At 40.3% G+C, this 15,735-nt stretch overlaps 1 protein-coding gene across 4 annotated transcripts in view; it reads right to left on the bottom strand.

The window, feature by feature from the left end:
• The window catches only part of Slc25a51 (solute carrier family 25 member 51), a 20,385-nt gene extending 6,145 nt beyond the window's left edge, over positions 1–14,240 (bottom strand). The window contains exons 1-3 of one of the 4 annotated variants that reach the window (XM_015492296.2): positions 13,989–14,240; positions 9,674–9,798; positions 5,329–5,403 (exon numbers count right to left, since the gene is read on the bottom strand). The gene's annotated coding sequence lies outside the window, so the exon portion shown is untranslated. Of the gene's footprint in view, positions 1–5,328; positions 5,404–9,673; positions 9,799–13,082; positions 13,102–13,146; positions 13,166–13,988 lie in introns of those variants that run through there. The other 3 variants (XM_048783341.1, XM_015492297.2, XM_048783342.1) reach the window with 3 other exon arrangements.
• Between the last annotated feature and the right edge of the window lie 1,495 nt (positions 14,241–15,735).

Below are 15,735 nucleotides of genomic sequence, written 5' to 3'. Positions count from 1 at the left end.
AAAAAATTCATCATCTCATCTCTCTCTACTCCAAAAAAAAAAAAAAAAAATTCTCTCTCTCACTCTCTTAAAAAAAAAATCTGACTTTTCCAAACAGAAAACAAAAACAAAAGATTCAAATTGGATTATCCAGAACAATTCCTACATTGCAAGTGTGGTCCTGGAAACTGTATTTAGGGATGACATGGTCATTTTATTATACTTTAGATATATCAGGCTAAATATTTTAAAATTGACTTTAATTCCTTAACAGTAAGTCAGCACACTTACTAAGACTATTAAATAAGTCAATTTAAAAATGAACAAAGGGGGCTGGGGATATAGCTCAGTTGGTACGGTGCTTGCCTTGCACAAACAAGGCCCAGGGTTAAATTCCCAGCACCACAAAAAACAAACAAAAAAGGACTTCAACAGACATTCCTCTGAAGATAATGTACAAAATGACCAATAAGCACATGAGAAGATGCTCAATGTCAGTGATCAGAGAAATGCAAATCAAGACCACAAGACAGTATCACCTCATACCTATGAAGGTGGCTACTACTGCAAAACCAAAGAACAACAATAGAAACACAGAAAGTAACAAGTGCTGACAGGGATGTGAAGCTGGAATGCTCAGACACCCTTAGTGGGACTGCAAAATGGTACAACTGCTATGGAAAACAGCATCCTGCACCTGGGTATCCAAAATAACAAAGCAGAGCCATAAAGACCATGCATATCCACATTTAGAGCAGCTCTACTTAAGAACCCAGAGGCAAGGACTGGGGTTGGGGCTCAGTGGTAGAGCACTTGCCTAGCACATGTGAGGCACTGGATTTGATCCTCAGCACCATATAAAAATAAATAAATAAAATAAAGTTATTGAAGTTCACCTAAAACTAAAAAATATTAAAAAAAAAAAAAAAAGAACCCAGAGGTGAAGGCATCCAAGCCACATACAAGGGCTTCCACGAGAAACAGAGTCAGATACCTCATCAAGATATCTGTCTTAGGACAAAAAACTACAAAGTGCCTTATGTTTTTCCCTCCAAATACCACACATGTGCCGCTGTGAACTGTGAAACATTCAGGACTAAAGGTACAGAGAAATGTGATCACGGTCAAGCAGAGTATGTAGCTGAAGCAGAGAAAAACCAGCAGCAGCTCTTGAAAGCTGACATCCACAGGAGCCACAGTCCACAACAAAGTCCACAACACACAACCACGATTTCCCTTCTAAGAATAAAGCTTAGGGAAATAATTACTTACATAAGATGTATGCAAAGATTCACCCCTAACATCATCACAACGCTTTCTTGTTGTTTTTGGAACTGGGGATTAACCCAGAGGCACTCTACCACTGGGCCACATCCCCAGAGATTTTTAAATTTTGAGACAGTGTCATGCTCAGTTACCCAGGCTGGTCTCAAACCTGTGATCCTCCTGCCTCAGTCTCCTGAGTGTCCGGGATTATAGGACTGTGCCACAGTATCAGGCATAACAGTGCTTTTAATAGCAAATTCTGAATAAAAATTAAATGCTCAACAGTAAGGGACCCACTGCATAAATGAAGATGTATCTACGGGTGTTGAGAGCCTTCTTAACAGGGATATTATATGATCATTAAAAAATCAAAAGTATTTGGGGCTGGGATTGTGGCTCAGTGGTAGAGCACTCGTCTAGCACGCATGAGGCCCTGGGTTCAATCCTCAGCACCACATAAAAATAAATAAAATAAAGGTATTGTGTCCAATTACTTCTAAAAAATAAAAAATAACAAAAAAATCAAAGTATTTAATGCGAATCAAAACTACTCTAAGATTTCATCACTCCAGTCAGAATGGCAATTATCAAGAATACAAGCAATAATAAGTGTTGGCAAGGATATGGGGAAAAGGTACACTCAATACATTGCTGGTGGCACTGCAAATTGGTCAACCATTATGGAAAGCAGTATGGAGATTCCTTAGAAAACTTGGAATGGAACCACCATTTGACCCAGCTATCCCACTCCTTGGTCTATACCCAAAGGACTTAAAATCATCATACCACAGTGACACAGCCACATCAATGTTCATAGCAGCTCAATTCACAATAGCTAAACTGTGGAACCAACCTAGATGCTCTTCAACAGATGGATGGATAAAGAAACTGTGGTACATATACACAATGGAATATTACTCAGCATTAAAAGAGAATAAAATTATGGCATTTGCAGGTAAATGGATGGAGGTGGAGAATAACATGCTAAGCGAAGTAAGCCAATCCCAGAAAACCAAACAAGGAATGTTCTCTCTGATAAGTGGATGCTGACCCATCATGAGGGAGAGGGAGTGTGGGGGAGAATGGAGGAACTTTGCGCAAAGGGGAGGGAGAGGAAGGTAGGGGGCAAGGGGGTATGAAAGATGGTGGAATTAGATGAACATCATTACCCTAGGTACACATATGACTGCACATGTGGTGAGACTCTACATCATCTACAACTAGAGAAATGAAAAGTTGTGCTCCATTTGTGTACAATGAATTGAAATACACATGTATTATAAATTAGGACAAATTTTAAAAAATAAAAATAAATATAAATACATGAAAAAACATTTAAGGTTCAGAATATTATTACATGTTTAATGTTGCTTATGAAATTTAAATAAGTCCTTTATTCAAGGAATAAACAATGTTACAGAAAAAAGCAAAATAAAATTTTTTATTGACATGTAACAGTACTAAGGCACAATCCTATGTATTTTTTTAAATATTTATTTTTTACAACTAATATTTAGTTGTAATTGGACTCAATATCTTTATTTATTTATTTTTATATGGTGCTGAGGATCGAACCCAGGGCCTCACACGTACTAGGCGAGTGCTCTACCACTGAGCCACAACCCCAGCCCACAATCCTATTTTTAAATCAAAATTTACATACACAAAATGGCTAAAGTGAGTGGTTTATCTATATTTTCTAATTTCACAGTAATGCTATATTTTCCTGTTTTACATTTTTCAATGTAAATTAAATTTGCCTTGGTCTATTCAACTGTTTTCAAAAGTTAAAACAGTAACAATAATGGTCTAATGCTGGGGCTGGGGTTGGGGCTGAGAGGTAGTGCACTTGCCTGGCATGTATGAGGCACTGGGTTCGATTCTCAGTACCACATATGAATAAATAATAACAACAACAATAATAATGGTCTAATGAGGATAAGAAAAAGCCAACAGTGATAGACGTGAGAAAATTACAAAGTGGCCTAAGGCAAATTGTTTTACCCTTCTGAGCCTCAGTTTCCACATTTATAAATTAGAATACCATCCCCTCTGCAAGATTAGAGTGAAAATTAGATGAAGAGAATGCGTATCAGATGCCTCTTTCAGAGCGATTAAGATAAGCAAATAATTAGACTACAAGGTGACAAGAATCACAGAAACATGCACAAGGTATCCAAGGCCCACAGAGGGCTCTCAGCAGTCTGGTGGGTGGCAGGCAGGAGAGGGCCTCTGGCCTGGCTTTGAAAGCTGAGTAAGGCACATAATGGGAGAGCACATTCTGGCCAACAATGGCACAGGCTGAGGCACAGGTCCTGTGTCAAGGGATCAACAGTATCACATATTTGAAAAATTACTTATGTATGCTCTGCACAGCGTAGGTGGGAGGACAGGCAGCTGATGAGAAAGGAGAAGCAGGCTAGGACCTGTGTCATGGGAGACCCTCAGGAAAATCCCAAGACCATCCTCAATCACATGTGAAGCAAATGGAACATACCTTTCTTAGGTATGTTACACCAAGATCTGTGTGCCTTTTCCAAGACAGATTAAGAAAATGTAAACATCTGTACCATGTGTGGTCCAGAGCCTCTGTTTAGAGTTTGAGCAGGCTTGCTGAACACTTCTATTAGAAAAGATAAACTCGCCTTCAGTTAAGAATTATGACTGAGTATCCCTGCACAACCCTCTAAGGTAATAAAAGCAGGAAACTTTTGTCCACTACATGTCACCAGGTTGTTCCTAGAGAACTGCAGAGTGACAGGGTTCAAACCTTTCACTAAACACTCTGATGACCAGGTGAGCTGTGGCTCTAAGCTCTAAAGTCCAAAAATTTTGTTCACTTGAACAAAATTTTTGTTTTGACAAGTTGCTTCACTGCAATTTGAACAGAAAAATTATTTCTAATTTTCGCCTGTACCAAATCAGTTAGATCATGAAGTCACTATGTTTAATACAGAGATGCCAGTTTCCTTGGAGTTGAGCTGCTTGTAGATCCAACAATAAAAAATGAACCATTTGAATAAAAATTCATAAAAGAAATGTGTTAAGTGATTAGAAAAAAGCTGTATATCAATTAAACTCACAGACACTCCCTCCTGGAGTGGGCTCACTGGCCCACTCGTCTTTAGCAATCAAACCGACTGAGACCACTCTCACTCCACCTCTTATTTTTGGCCCTCTTCCAATCTAGCTATCATTTTAAAAATAAGCAAAAAGAACGTACTATTAAGCAAAAAAAAAAAAAAAAAAAGGAAAGCACACACATTGTGGGATTGAGGATCAGCAAAGGGGTGCCTGAGAGCTCTGCATGGCTGCACTCTATCAAAAGAATGCTCTGTACACCACTGATCCTCTTGTATAACCACTGTTTCTTGTTCTTCTTTGTTTTGGCCTTTAAACAATACGGCAATGGGCAACCCTGTACCTAAACCATGATGAATGCACTATTTTACATTTCAATTTTTTTGAATAAAATACGGCATTTTTCCTTTTTATTCACCATTTAAGTTTCTTAAGCTTTCATTTATGGTGCCCATTCTCTTGCAAGCACTTCTCCCGCCTGATTTGTAAATGTCTTTGTCTATGAAGAAAATCAAACCTAGGTATATTAATAAAAGAATTGCAAATCCTTTTCTCTCTTTGTCTGTATCATTTTTGTGGTACTAACAAAATCCTTTGGACAGTAAATCTATCAAACTTGTCTTTTAGATTTTATGGCCTCGGTAGGCCTTCATTACTCCAAAAAATTATAAACAAGTAACCTAGGCTTTCTTCTATAGTTTCTATGGTTTCATTTATCAACTGCACTGATCTCTCTCCTAACTTTCAATGGAAGGAGTAAGGCAAAGATAACAAAGTGCAAAACACCATCAACCAAACTCTTTTTCTTAGTGGTTTGCATAATCTAAATACCCAGGATTTGCATTTATTTTTGAACTCCATTCTTCTCTACCGTATTGGCCTACTTTTCATTCTCCAGCACTAATCTGTTTTAGCCAACTGTGATGTCCAAATGTATCTCTTTATTTCAAGACTCCCCCTCCACGATTCAAAGAATCATCACTGCTTTCCTGGTTCTCTTACCTTTTCCAGGAGAACTTCAGTGTATTTCATCGTATTCCTCCCAAAAAATCTGTTAGTGTTTTATAGTGGAGGTGGCTGTAAAGTATAGATTTTAAAATGATCACCTTTTAAAAACTGCATCTTATTCCAGGTAAAGTGGCACATGCCTCTAATCCCAGCAACCTGGGATGCTGAGACAGGATTGCAAGTTTGAAGACAGCCTCAGCAACTTAGTGAGACCTATCTCAAAATTAAAAAAGGGCTGGGGATGTAACTCACTGATAAAGTGCCCTTGGGTTCACTTCCTCAATACCAACCCCTTCCCCAAAATAAAAATCTTTCTTACATCTTTTCACAAACCTTATAGCACTTAAATTATTCTCTTGACTATTTCTTACATATGGATACTGTTATCAATATGTTGCTTCCTTCTATTAATTTCCTTTCCTTTTCTGTGGGTACCAGGTATTAAATCCATGGGTAGTCTCTCTACCACTTACCTATAACTCTAGTCCTTTTCAATTTTTTTTTTTGGGGGGGGGGCCCAGGGGAAGGAGGAACTAGGGATTGCCCCTTTCTTCTTCTTCTTCTTTTTTTTTAATCCTGAGACAGGGTCTCCCTAAATTGCTTAGGGCCTTGCTAAATTGCTGAGACTGGCCTCAAACCTTCAATCCTCCTGCCTCAGTCTCCCGAGTGGCTGGGATTACAGGCATGCACAACCACACCCAGTGTCCTTTTTAATTTTGAGACAGGGTGTCACTAACTTGCCCAGGCTGACCTCCAATGTGCAATCCTCCTGCCTTGGCCTCCCAAGTTTTGGGGATTACAAGTATGTGCCATAGCACTTGGCTCCTTCTATTAATTTTCTAATTTGTTTTTGTCTGTATATTAAAAAGTTACCAATTCTTGTGTATTAAGGTTAGAACAACCCACTTACTAAATCCTCTATTTCTCACCTTTTTATAGGTCTGTTTTAGTTTCCATAATATAAAAAATACAATTGCAAATAATTTTTGACTTTTCTTTTGTAATACATATCTTTTTCCTGGACTGACAAATACTTCCTAAAAAAAGTTATAAATATAGTGAACATCCTTTTATTTGCCTTGACATTTGTAAGAAGACTCAGAAATGAACAGTAAGCATGACACTGGCTTTTGGTTTGAGAAACAGGAAGTCTTGTTATCTATTATTCAAGTCCTGTAAATCATCATGACATGGGAAAAACAGTCACTGATAACTGACCCATATGAATTTATTCCTTCTCAAGCATCCCTGTTTATCATTTATCCATGCCCATCTTTAGGATTATGTTACAAACAAGAAGTGAAGGATGTCTTCTCAGTGCTATAATTTAACATCATCTGAAAGATTATGCTTAGAAAACCCAAAACCTGCCAGGCATAGTGGCATACACCTATAGTCCCAGCTTTTGAAGGGTGAGGCAGGAGGATCACAAGTTTACGGCCAGCCTCAGCAAAATAAAAAAGGCTCAAGATGGCCAGGCATAGTGGTGCATGCCTATAATCCCAGTGGCTCAGGAGGCTGAGGCAGGAGGATCATGAATTCAAAGGCAGACTCGGCAACTTAGGTAGGCCCTAAGTAACTTAGCAAGACCCTGTCTCTAAATAAAAAATGGCTGGGGATGCGGCTCGGTGGTAATGTAACCCTGGGGTCAATCCCAGTAAAGGTGGGGGCAGGCTACAAAATTTTATTCTAGGGGCTGGGGATGTGGCTCAAGCGGTAGCGCGCTCGCCTGGCATGCGTGCGGCCCGGGTTCGACCCTCAGCACCACATACAAACAAAGATGTTGTGTCCGCCGAAAACCAAAAAATAAATATTAAAATTCTCTTTCTCTCTCTCTCTCTCTCTCTCTCTCTCTCTCCCCCTCCCTCACTCTCTCTTAAAAAAAAAAAAAAGATTTTAGAAAAAAAAAAAATTTTATTCTATACTCAAAAAAATTAGTTTTTTTTTCTGTATTAAAACATTATCAGGGGCTGGGGAATGTGGCTCAAGCGGTAACGTGCTCGCCTGTCATGTGCGGGGTGCTGGGTTTGATTCTCAGTACCACATAAAAATAAAATAAAGATGTTGTGTCCACCAAAAACTGAAAAATGAATGTTAAAAAATTCTCTCTCTTTAAAAAAAAATTATAAAAAAATCCCATATTAGTATAGCGGCAATTATAACTTAGGCCCCTATCTCTTTACTGTGAATTTTATTTGCCATTGAAAATGGATTCTGTTGTTTGTGGTGGCTCATGCCTATAATCCTAGTGACTCCCAGCCTGGACAATTATATTGAGACCCTGCCTCAAAATAAAAATTAAAATTGGGGGCTGGGGATGTGGCTCAAGTGGTAGCGTGCTCGCCTGGCATGCGTGCGGCCCAGGTTCGATCCTCAGCACCACATACAAACAAAGATGTTGTGTCCGCCAATAACTAAAAGAAATAAATATTAAAAAATTCTCTCTCTCCTCTCTCTTAAAAAAAATGAAATTCTATTAAAAAAAAAAAAAATTAAAATTGGGCGTGTGTGTAGCTCAGTGGTAGAGCACAGCACCCAGGGGTCAATCCCTAGTACCACTAAAAAAGAAAAAAAGATTTCCATTTTTTCCGAGTTACTAATGATCAACTAACAATGATCTGATAAAGAATATACTGGGCACACTTGTAATCCCAGCAACTCGGGAGACTGAGAAAGAAAGGTTTCAAGTTCAAGGCTAGCCTCAGCAACTTAGTAAGACCTGTCTCAAAATAAGAAATAAAAAGAACTGTGGATGCAGCTCAGTGGCAAAGTGCCCCTGGGTTCCATCCCCAGTACCAAAAAGAAAAAAAAGAAAAAGAAAGAAAAAAGAAAGTTTACAAATATGAGAAGAAAGTATATTTATTCCAGTTTTTACTACCACCCCCCTTTCCCACCATAATTAGTAAGAAATCTACCTTGAACTTTAGTGAAATGCTTTTAGGTAGCTACTAAAATTATAAGATGCAGGACACAGAGCCATTATAACATATAAGAGCCTTTGGAATCTACTACTTGCCTGGGTTCAAATCCCAGCTCTATCATAATCTACTGAGCTGACAAGTGTTCTTTATGACTTAACTTCCTTGTTTATAAGATAGGCAGGTACCTAGCTAGCTCATGGGCTGGCTTAATTGAGTAAATACAGAGAAAGCACCCAGGAGTATAGTCTGAAGTATAGTAAGTACTCAGCAAGTATGAACTATTGCTATTGTTCTTTCCTGAAGTATTTATTTAATGTATGGATAGTCCTTGACTTATGATGGGATTATATCCTGATGAGCCCATTATAAACTGAAAATATCCTAAGTTGGAAACTCATTTATTCATTTACTTACTTATTTTTGGTGCCAGGGATTGAACTCAGGGCTTCCCTCAGGATAAGCACATTCTCTACCATTGAGCTATACCTCCAGCCCCCGAAAATGCATCTAATATGCCTAACCTACCAGTTCAGCAACACAAAGTACTGTTGGTTTACCCTTATGAATGCATGGCTGGCTGGGAGCTGTGGCTCACTGCTAATGCTTTGCAACTTAAAGTACAAAAAAAGGGCAAAATAGGGCTGACGTTGTGGCTCAGTGGTAGTGCGCTCGCTTAGCAAGCAAGAGGTCCTGGGTTCAGTGCTCAGCACCACATAAAAAAACAAATAAAGATATTGTGTCCAAATACAACTAAAAAATGAATATTTTTAAAAAAAGGGCAAAATAATTATAAGTTGAACTGTTATAAGTCAGACTCTGTATTATGTAATCACTCCTAGAAAATGGGAATGAATCCTACTTGGCCATGGCAAAAAAAAAATTAAATATATATATATTTATTTTTTAAACTGGGGATTGAAACCCAGGGGTACTTTACCACTAAGCTACATCCCTAGCCATTATTTTGAGACAGGGTCTCAAAAAGTTAGTGAGGGTCTCGCTAAATTGCTTGAATTTGTGATCCTCTTGCCTCAGCCTTCAGAATTGCTGGGATTACAGGCATATACTACCCTACCTGGCTTGGCAAAATACATTTTCAATGTTTTATTAAATAACATTTGATATTTTTTTTCTTTTTTTGGTGCTGAGGATCAAATTCAAGGCCTGTGCATGGTAATCAAGCACTCTACCACCAAGTTATACTCGTAGCCTGCCATCTGCTAGTGTATTACTTTAAAATCACAATACTATTCACAACAGATCAAGCCTTCAATTTTACAGCTATCATCACATCAAGTTCCAGCATCAGTGTTCTACTGGCTTTTTAAAAAGAACCTGAGATTTTTCCTTCTTCATCCTGTGGAACAATTTAAATCTTATCAAAACTATCTTGTCCCTAGGAAGTTTGAAAAAATTACCTGTGACACCAGATGAGCCTCATGGTGTGAGGGATGCTAGCTTTTTGGCAACTTTCCCAATTTCTTCCATTGTTACTGGTTTATCAGGTTCGTTCTTCTGGAGTCAATGTTGATAACTGGATTCCCTTTAAAAAAGTAAAGTAAAAAATAAAAATAAACTCTGGTTTGATTTCTGTAGTCTTATTAAGCACTGGCTATTTTTAAAAAAATATTTCTAACCATGTGTATTTTTATTTCCTTTTCATTGAGAACAATCAGTTTATCTGATATGTACCTCTCCTACCCCCAGCAAAGAACCAGCTCTTCAATAATCAATTTTATTACTTTTCAGAGTTTTTAAAAAATATTTTTAGTTGTAAATGAACACATGTGGTACTGAGGATAGAACCCAGTGCCTCACACATGCGAGGCAAGTGCTCTACCACTGAACCACAACCCCACCCTTATTTTTCAGTTTTTAAATTTGCTTTTCCTTTTCCTTACTTCCTTCACATGCTTTGTCTGGGTTTTCTTCTAATTTCTAAGATTAGACAGTTATTCTAATTTATTCTGCATTTCATAATTTAAGTGGTTTTTAGAAAAAAATTTTATAAACAGAATACCTTTAATTTATGTGTTTATTTTTATGTGGTGCTAAGATCAAGCTCAGTGCCTCATACATGCTAGGCAAGTGCTCTACCACCATGCCATAACTCTAGCCCCAATTTGAGTGTTTAATAAGACTATGCATTTTCTTTTGAGCAAAAAGCTCTACTACTTTTTAAGATACTCTGCATTTTATTCTAGTTGTTTCTATGTGTTCTAAAATCTTGTTTGCTCATTTAGTGTTGTTATATGCAAAAAAAAATGATATTAAAAAAGAATAGTGGTGGGTGGCACACGCCTCTAATCCCAGCTGCCTTGGAAGCTGAAACAGGAGGATTTCAAGTTCAAAGCCAGCCTCGGCAATTCAGCAAGGCCCTATGCAACTTAGACCCTGTCTCTAAATAAAATACAAAAAAAGGGCTGGGGAATGTGGCTCAGTGGTAAAGGTACCAGAATATCATCTAACCTCTTTGTTAATGCAGCAAGGTTTTGTGACTTAATATGACCAAATTAAGAAAATGTTCTATAGATGAGAAGTATGCCAGGGTACTGAGTTTGACAATAATTAACCACTTTGTCTACAACAGCCTTACTTTTTTCACTGTTTCAGCTGACAGGCATGAGTTAAACTATTTTTTTTTTTTTTTTTTTTTGGGGTATCAGGGATTGAACCCACGGTGCTATACTACTGAGCCCCTTTTTATATTTTATTCTCAGACAGTGCCTTGCTGAGTTGGTTACAGCCTTGCTAAGTTGCTGAGGCTGGCCTTGAACTTGATATATTCCTGCCTCAGCCTTCGTTAAAAACTCTTACTAGTGGGCTGGAGTAGTGGCTCAGTGGTAGAGTGCTTGCCTAGCATGTGTGAGGCCCTGGGTTCGATCCTCAGCACCACATAAAAATAAATAAATAAATAAAACAAAGGTATTGTGTCCAACTACAACATATATATATATATATATATATATATATATATATATATATATCAAAACAAAAACAAAAAACTCATACTAGTACTATACTTACCAATTTAAGATTAACCAATATTTAAAAAACTGAAATTTAGTATAGAAATGAAGAACAGCAAAGAAATTTGCTATTCTTTAGGGTTCACAATTAAAGTTAAAATCAACAAAAATATTCAATGTACAAGATTAATCAATATTTTAACAACGTACGAATGTTAAAAACACTTCATTTTGACATACTGAATACATAACTTTCTCACATGTGCACGCACACTCTCTCCATTTTGTATGTGTTGCTGGGGATCAAATCCAAGGCCTTGTGCATGCCAGGAAAACACACTCCCATGGAACTACATCCCCAGGCCCAATATACTTTGAATTCTAAAGTCATCACCTAGAAGCTATTTTGTACATGTTTCTGGATGATACAAACCAAGTTATCTGTGTGCTTCAACAATAAGAATTTTGTCCACATTTATTTTTCATTTTTACTGGAATGGTACTTGTGTTACTTCACAAAATTTTGCAAATTAAAGTTACTCCATCCAGTTTGTCATGATTCTAATAATGGGGACTTGTTACTAAACAAACAAAACTATGGCTAAGAGAAGCTAGCCAGTCATTTACTGACCACTATATCAAATAAATTTTAAGACCATTACCATAGATTTAAATTCTCATATTTGAAAAAAAAAAAAAATGGCTTAAGGCTCTGGAGGATGAGGCAGGAAGATCACAAGTTCAAAGCCAGACTTATCAACTTGCAAGACTGTCTGAAAAAATGAAAAGGGCTGGCGATGTAAGTCAGTGGTTAAGCGCCCCTGAGTTTAATCCCCGATACCAAAATAAAATAAAATAAAAGCAAATAAATAAAAACTAGGCCTAGATGGAAAGAGGAATGTTATGAAAACCTCTGGGACTTCACAGATTTAAAGCTTTTCCTCCACTCAGTGTGGTGGCATATGCCTGTTATTCCAGCTACATGGGGAGCTGAGGCAAGAGGACCCAGAGGACAAGTTTGAGGGTAGTCTGGGTAATTTAGTAGTCCCTGTCTCAAAATTAAAATTTCATGAAAAAGGGTTGGGGATGTAGCTCAGTAGTGGTGCCTTCCTGGGTTCATCAGCATGGCTGGAGAGCTTTTTCTCTCTTTTCATCCTAACACCAGGATGGCTTGAATAGGTTCTTAATTTAGCAACAGAAAGAGTGTGCACAGTATTCTGTAGCAACAGAGTTTAGAACTTAGCATGCATACTATGTTGTGAACACAGTTTAATTTCTTTGCTAGGTTAATCTGTGTTTAAATTCCTTAACATGGATAGTAATCCTTTGCAATTTATTGCAAAATTTATTTACCATAACTTTACCATTGTTCATTACCTGAACCGCTCAACCTATCTTAACATAAAGAAGCAAAGTTAATGAACGTGACTTTCAACTGCCAAGGTTAAACTTCTGTGGCTAAAGAAACAGTGTAAAGTTTAGCCACTGTAATTTACAGTTCACGTGGATACAAATGACCCAGAAGTGATTCCAGTATAAAGGTCTATGTGCAAAAAGACACCCTGGGCAGAGGGTGACTATAATTCTCCAAGGATGTGAATTCCCACTAGTCAGCAGGTCTGAGACAGCATTCAGAACAAGGTCAGATTGGGTTCTAGTCCTAATTATGACAGTGTTTTGCCACTATATGTACAAAACAATGTTTATGACTTTAAAATCCACTGATCTGAGTTTACTTTCACCTAGCAAATGAGAGACCAGACGTGTCAAGGTAAAGAGCATGTTATTTTCCAGGTAAACAGCATATTATTTTCCCCTGAGATGCCCTAAGGATGACTCCAGGTCCAAAGCCTCTAACCTGTGACATGGAACCACTATGGGACATGAAGTGTCTAGCACATCTGATTCCGTGTAATCCTTACAATGCAAAGGCGCAGGAAGCTCCAAATGGCAAGGTCACTATTCACGTATTTCAAGGGCTTTTGTTTCACAGATTGCAGGTAGAGAAACAGAAGGTGGAACTAAGACCAACTGGGTAGAACTGTAAGGCATAAAATAAAGGTTATGCCAAAGGGGTAAAAGAGCGAGCCTCTGACATGCTTCAGCTAGCCAAACTTAACAGTAAATAATCAGTAGAGAGACTAACAATTAACACACCCATCCCAAAAAGCCTTGGTAAACTGTTTTCGTACAACGCGATGCAATATGGTGTCTAAGAAAAAGCATTCTCCAGGCGTCCATTTCCCCAATCTCTTAATAGTGGGGAGCGGGCAAGCAAGATCACCAGGATCTCCTCGGTCTCTGGAACTCCAGAGTCTGGGGTCCGGTGGTGAGAATGCCGGAATCCCTGCCTCCAGAGGCGGTGGGTGGATGCCCTTCCGCTGGTGCCGGCGCTGGCCACCCCGGGCGCCGGCGATGCACGGCCCCTCCCCGCCCAGCGGTTCCCAAGTCCCGGAGAGGAACCTCCTCAGCCTGAGAGCGCCCAAGAGAACGAACGCGCCGAGTCTTCGCGCGGATGGTCGCTACGCTGCCCCGGCGCCCGCAGAGGTCCAGGAGGGCCGGAGAGCCAGGGACCAAGAGAGCTCGGATCCGGGCCCGTAGCGCGGGGCTTGGGAAGTCCGCGAGGGAGACGCAGTGCGCGCGCGCAAAGCAAGGCCAAATCCCCACGGTGGCGGCCGCCTCCTCGATCCTTTTTCATGCTGTTCCTCCTTCTGTTCAGATGCCGAGCGTAGCCCGGGGTTCCCCATCACATTCCCGTACTTACCATGGCTGCGAGCGCCGGGCCCCACGACCCGAGCCACCGGCCCGCAGGACCGCGGCGAGCGAGCCCGCGAGCCAGCGCCCGCGCAGGCGCAGACCTCGACCAATCTGTGGGGCGGGGCGAGGCGGGGAGCGCTGCGCGCCGTTCCGATCACGTGAGAGGGACACCGCCTCTCCCTAAGCCCGCGCGTTGCTGTGGGACGCCGGTGTATTTCTCCGGCTGCGGTCCGCGCGGTTTGAGGGGCTCGTCGTCTCACCTATAGTTAAACTGTGAAGCTCCGCTAGCCAGGGTGTCTTGCCTTGGTGCTGTACGGTGGCCTCACTGTGCCAGAAACAACAACGCGTTCCCTAGTGTGCGGGAGGAGCCTGGTGATCCTTCATTGGGGGTGGCAAGCGCGTGCGCGGAAGGCCCGACAGTGCCCTTCTGGGCGGCTAGCGCTTTGTATCCTTGGTTAGATGTGCTTAAACCTTCGGGTGCATTTTGTCAGCTACTCCATACCGCAGTTCACAAAACACCGTTGTTTTTGTTGTTGTTGTTGTTGTTAAATGTACTTTAGGATATGCAAGTCACTATTAAACCCTTTTTCCTTTGACCCTCACACAACTTGTGGGGTCTTGGAGTTAGATGTCCTGGGTCAGAGTGGTATCCCTGGCCCTTCCTAGGAGTGACCTTGGTCAAGTCACTGGTACCTGAACCCAAATCCCTGTCGGAAAAGTAACCCCTGCCTGAACGCGTCCCTTGGCCGTCATAAATGATTCTTACTGGAAATAATGCTCTAATTCATAAGCTGGAAAGCACACCACAGATATGAGAAGTTATAGGACACAAGTCAGCTTGAAGAGAGAGAGCACCAAGCAGCTTATCAAATGTGTGAAGACCATGCACTGTACTTGGGGCACACCTGGGGATGGTAGCAGGCACTATGGGCGTGCAGAAGAGGACCAGGACCCCAAGGTGACCACACGATTGGCCCTTCTTCATGCTTCCCCTCCTTCCAGCCTGAGGCTGGAGATCTCACTGTCAAAGTGAAGCATTGATGGTGGGATCAGCTCTAGGTGAGGGACCATCCCTGCCCTGTGTTTATCTGCTTCTTAATTACAGGAGGCAATGCTCCCCACTTCGACACTCTGGGAGGTGCCTGTTGTGTGCCAGGTCCTCCCAAGGGAACCGAGCATCTCACAAAAGACATAGAAACAGAAGACTGCAAATTTAGAAGCATGAGGGGCTTTTCCCTTTGAGAGGTTAACAGTGATGGCTTCCTAGGGTAGGAGGGGTTTGAACTGGGCTTTAGAGGATGAGTGGTCAGAATTTGGACCTGTGGAGAAGGTCAGAGCAGAAGATAAGGATATTCAAGGTCAGGGGGTAGGCAGTGTGAATCTTGACTGCCAGTTAAGGTCTCTGGCATCTCCTTAGTGTGGTAAGGGATAAATTTTTGACTCCACAGAATATAGACAAGGCTACACCATAGTTTAAAACAATTAATCAGACAACCATTGGGGAAAGGGCATTTACCTCAAAATTATGTTGGCCCCTGGCTTGTGTGAGTTCCTATTCAGATGTATTATTCAAAAAATAAATAAGGCAGGCAGGCATCCAGTATGTTCAGAATATGGCATAAATAATTAATTTCATTAGAATGGAGAGGTTATTCTCCTGTGGAAAAAAAAAACATAAAGAGAAGGGAAAGATGAAAATTAAACATACAATTGGGGCATAACCAACTCAAGAGAGTGAGAAAAATCCCAGGTTC

Source organism: Marmota marmota, unplaced genomic scaffold (assembly GCF_001458135.2).
Source record: "Marmota marmota marmota unplaced genomic scaffold, marMar, whole genome shotgun sequence".
In the NCBI taxonomy this organism is placed as follows: domain Eukaryota; kingdom Metazoa; phylum Chordata; class Mammalia; order Rodentia; family Sciuridae; genus Marmota; species Marmota marmota.
Note: the sequence above shows the minus strand (reverse complement) of the source record. Positions and strands in the feature narration are given on the sequence as shown.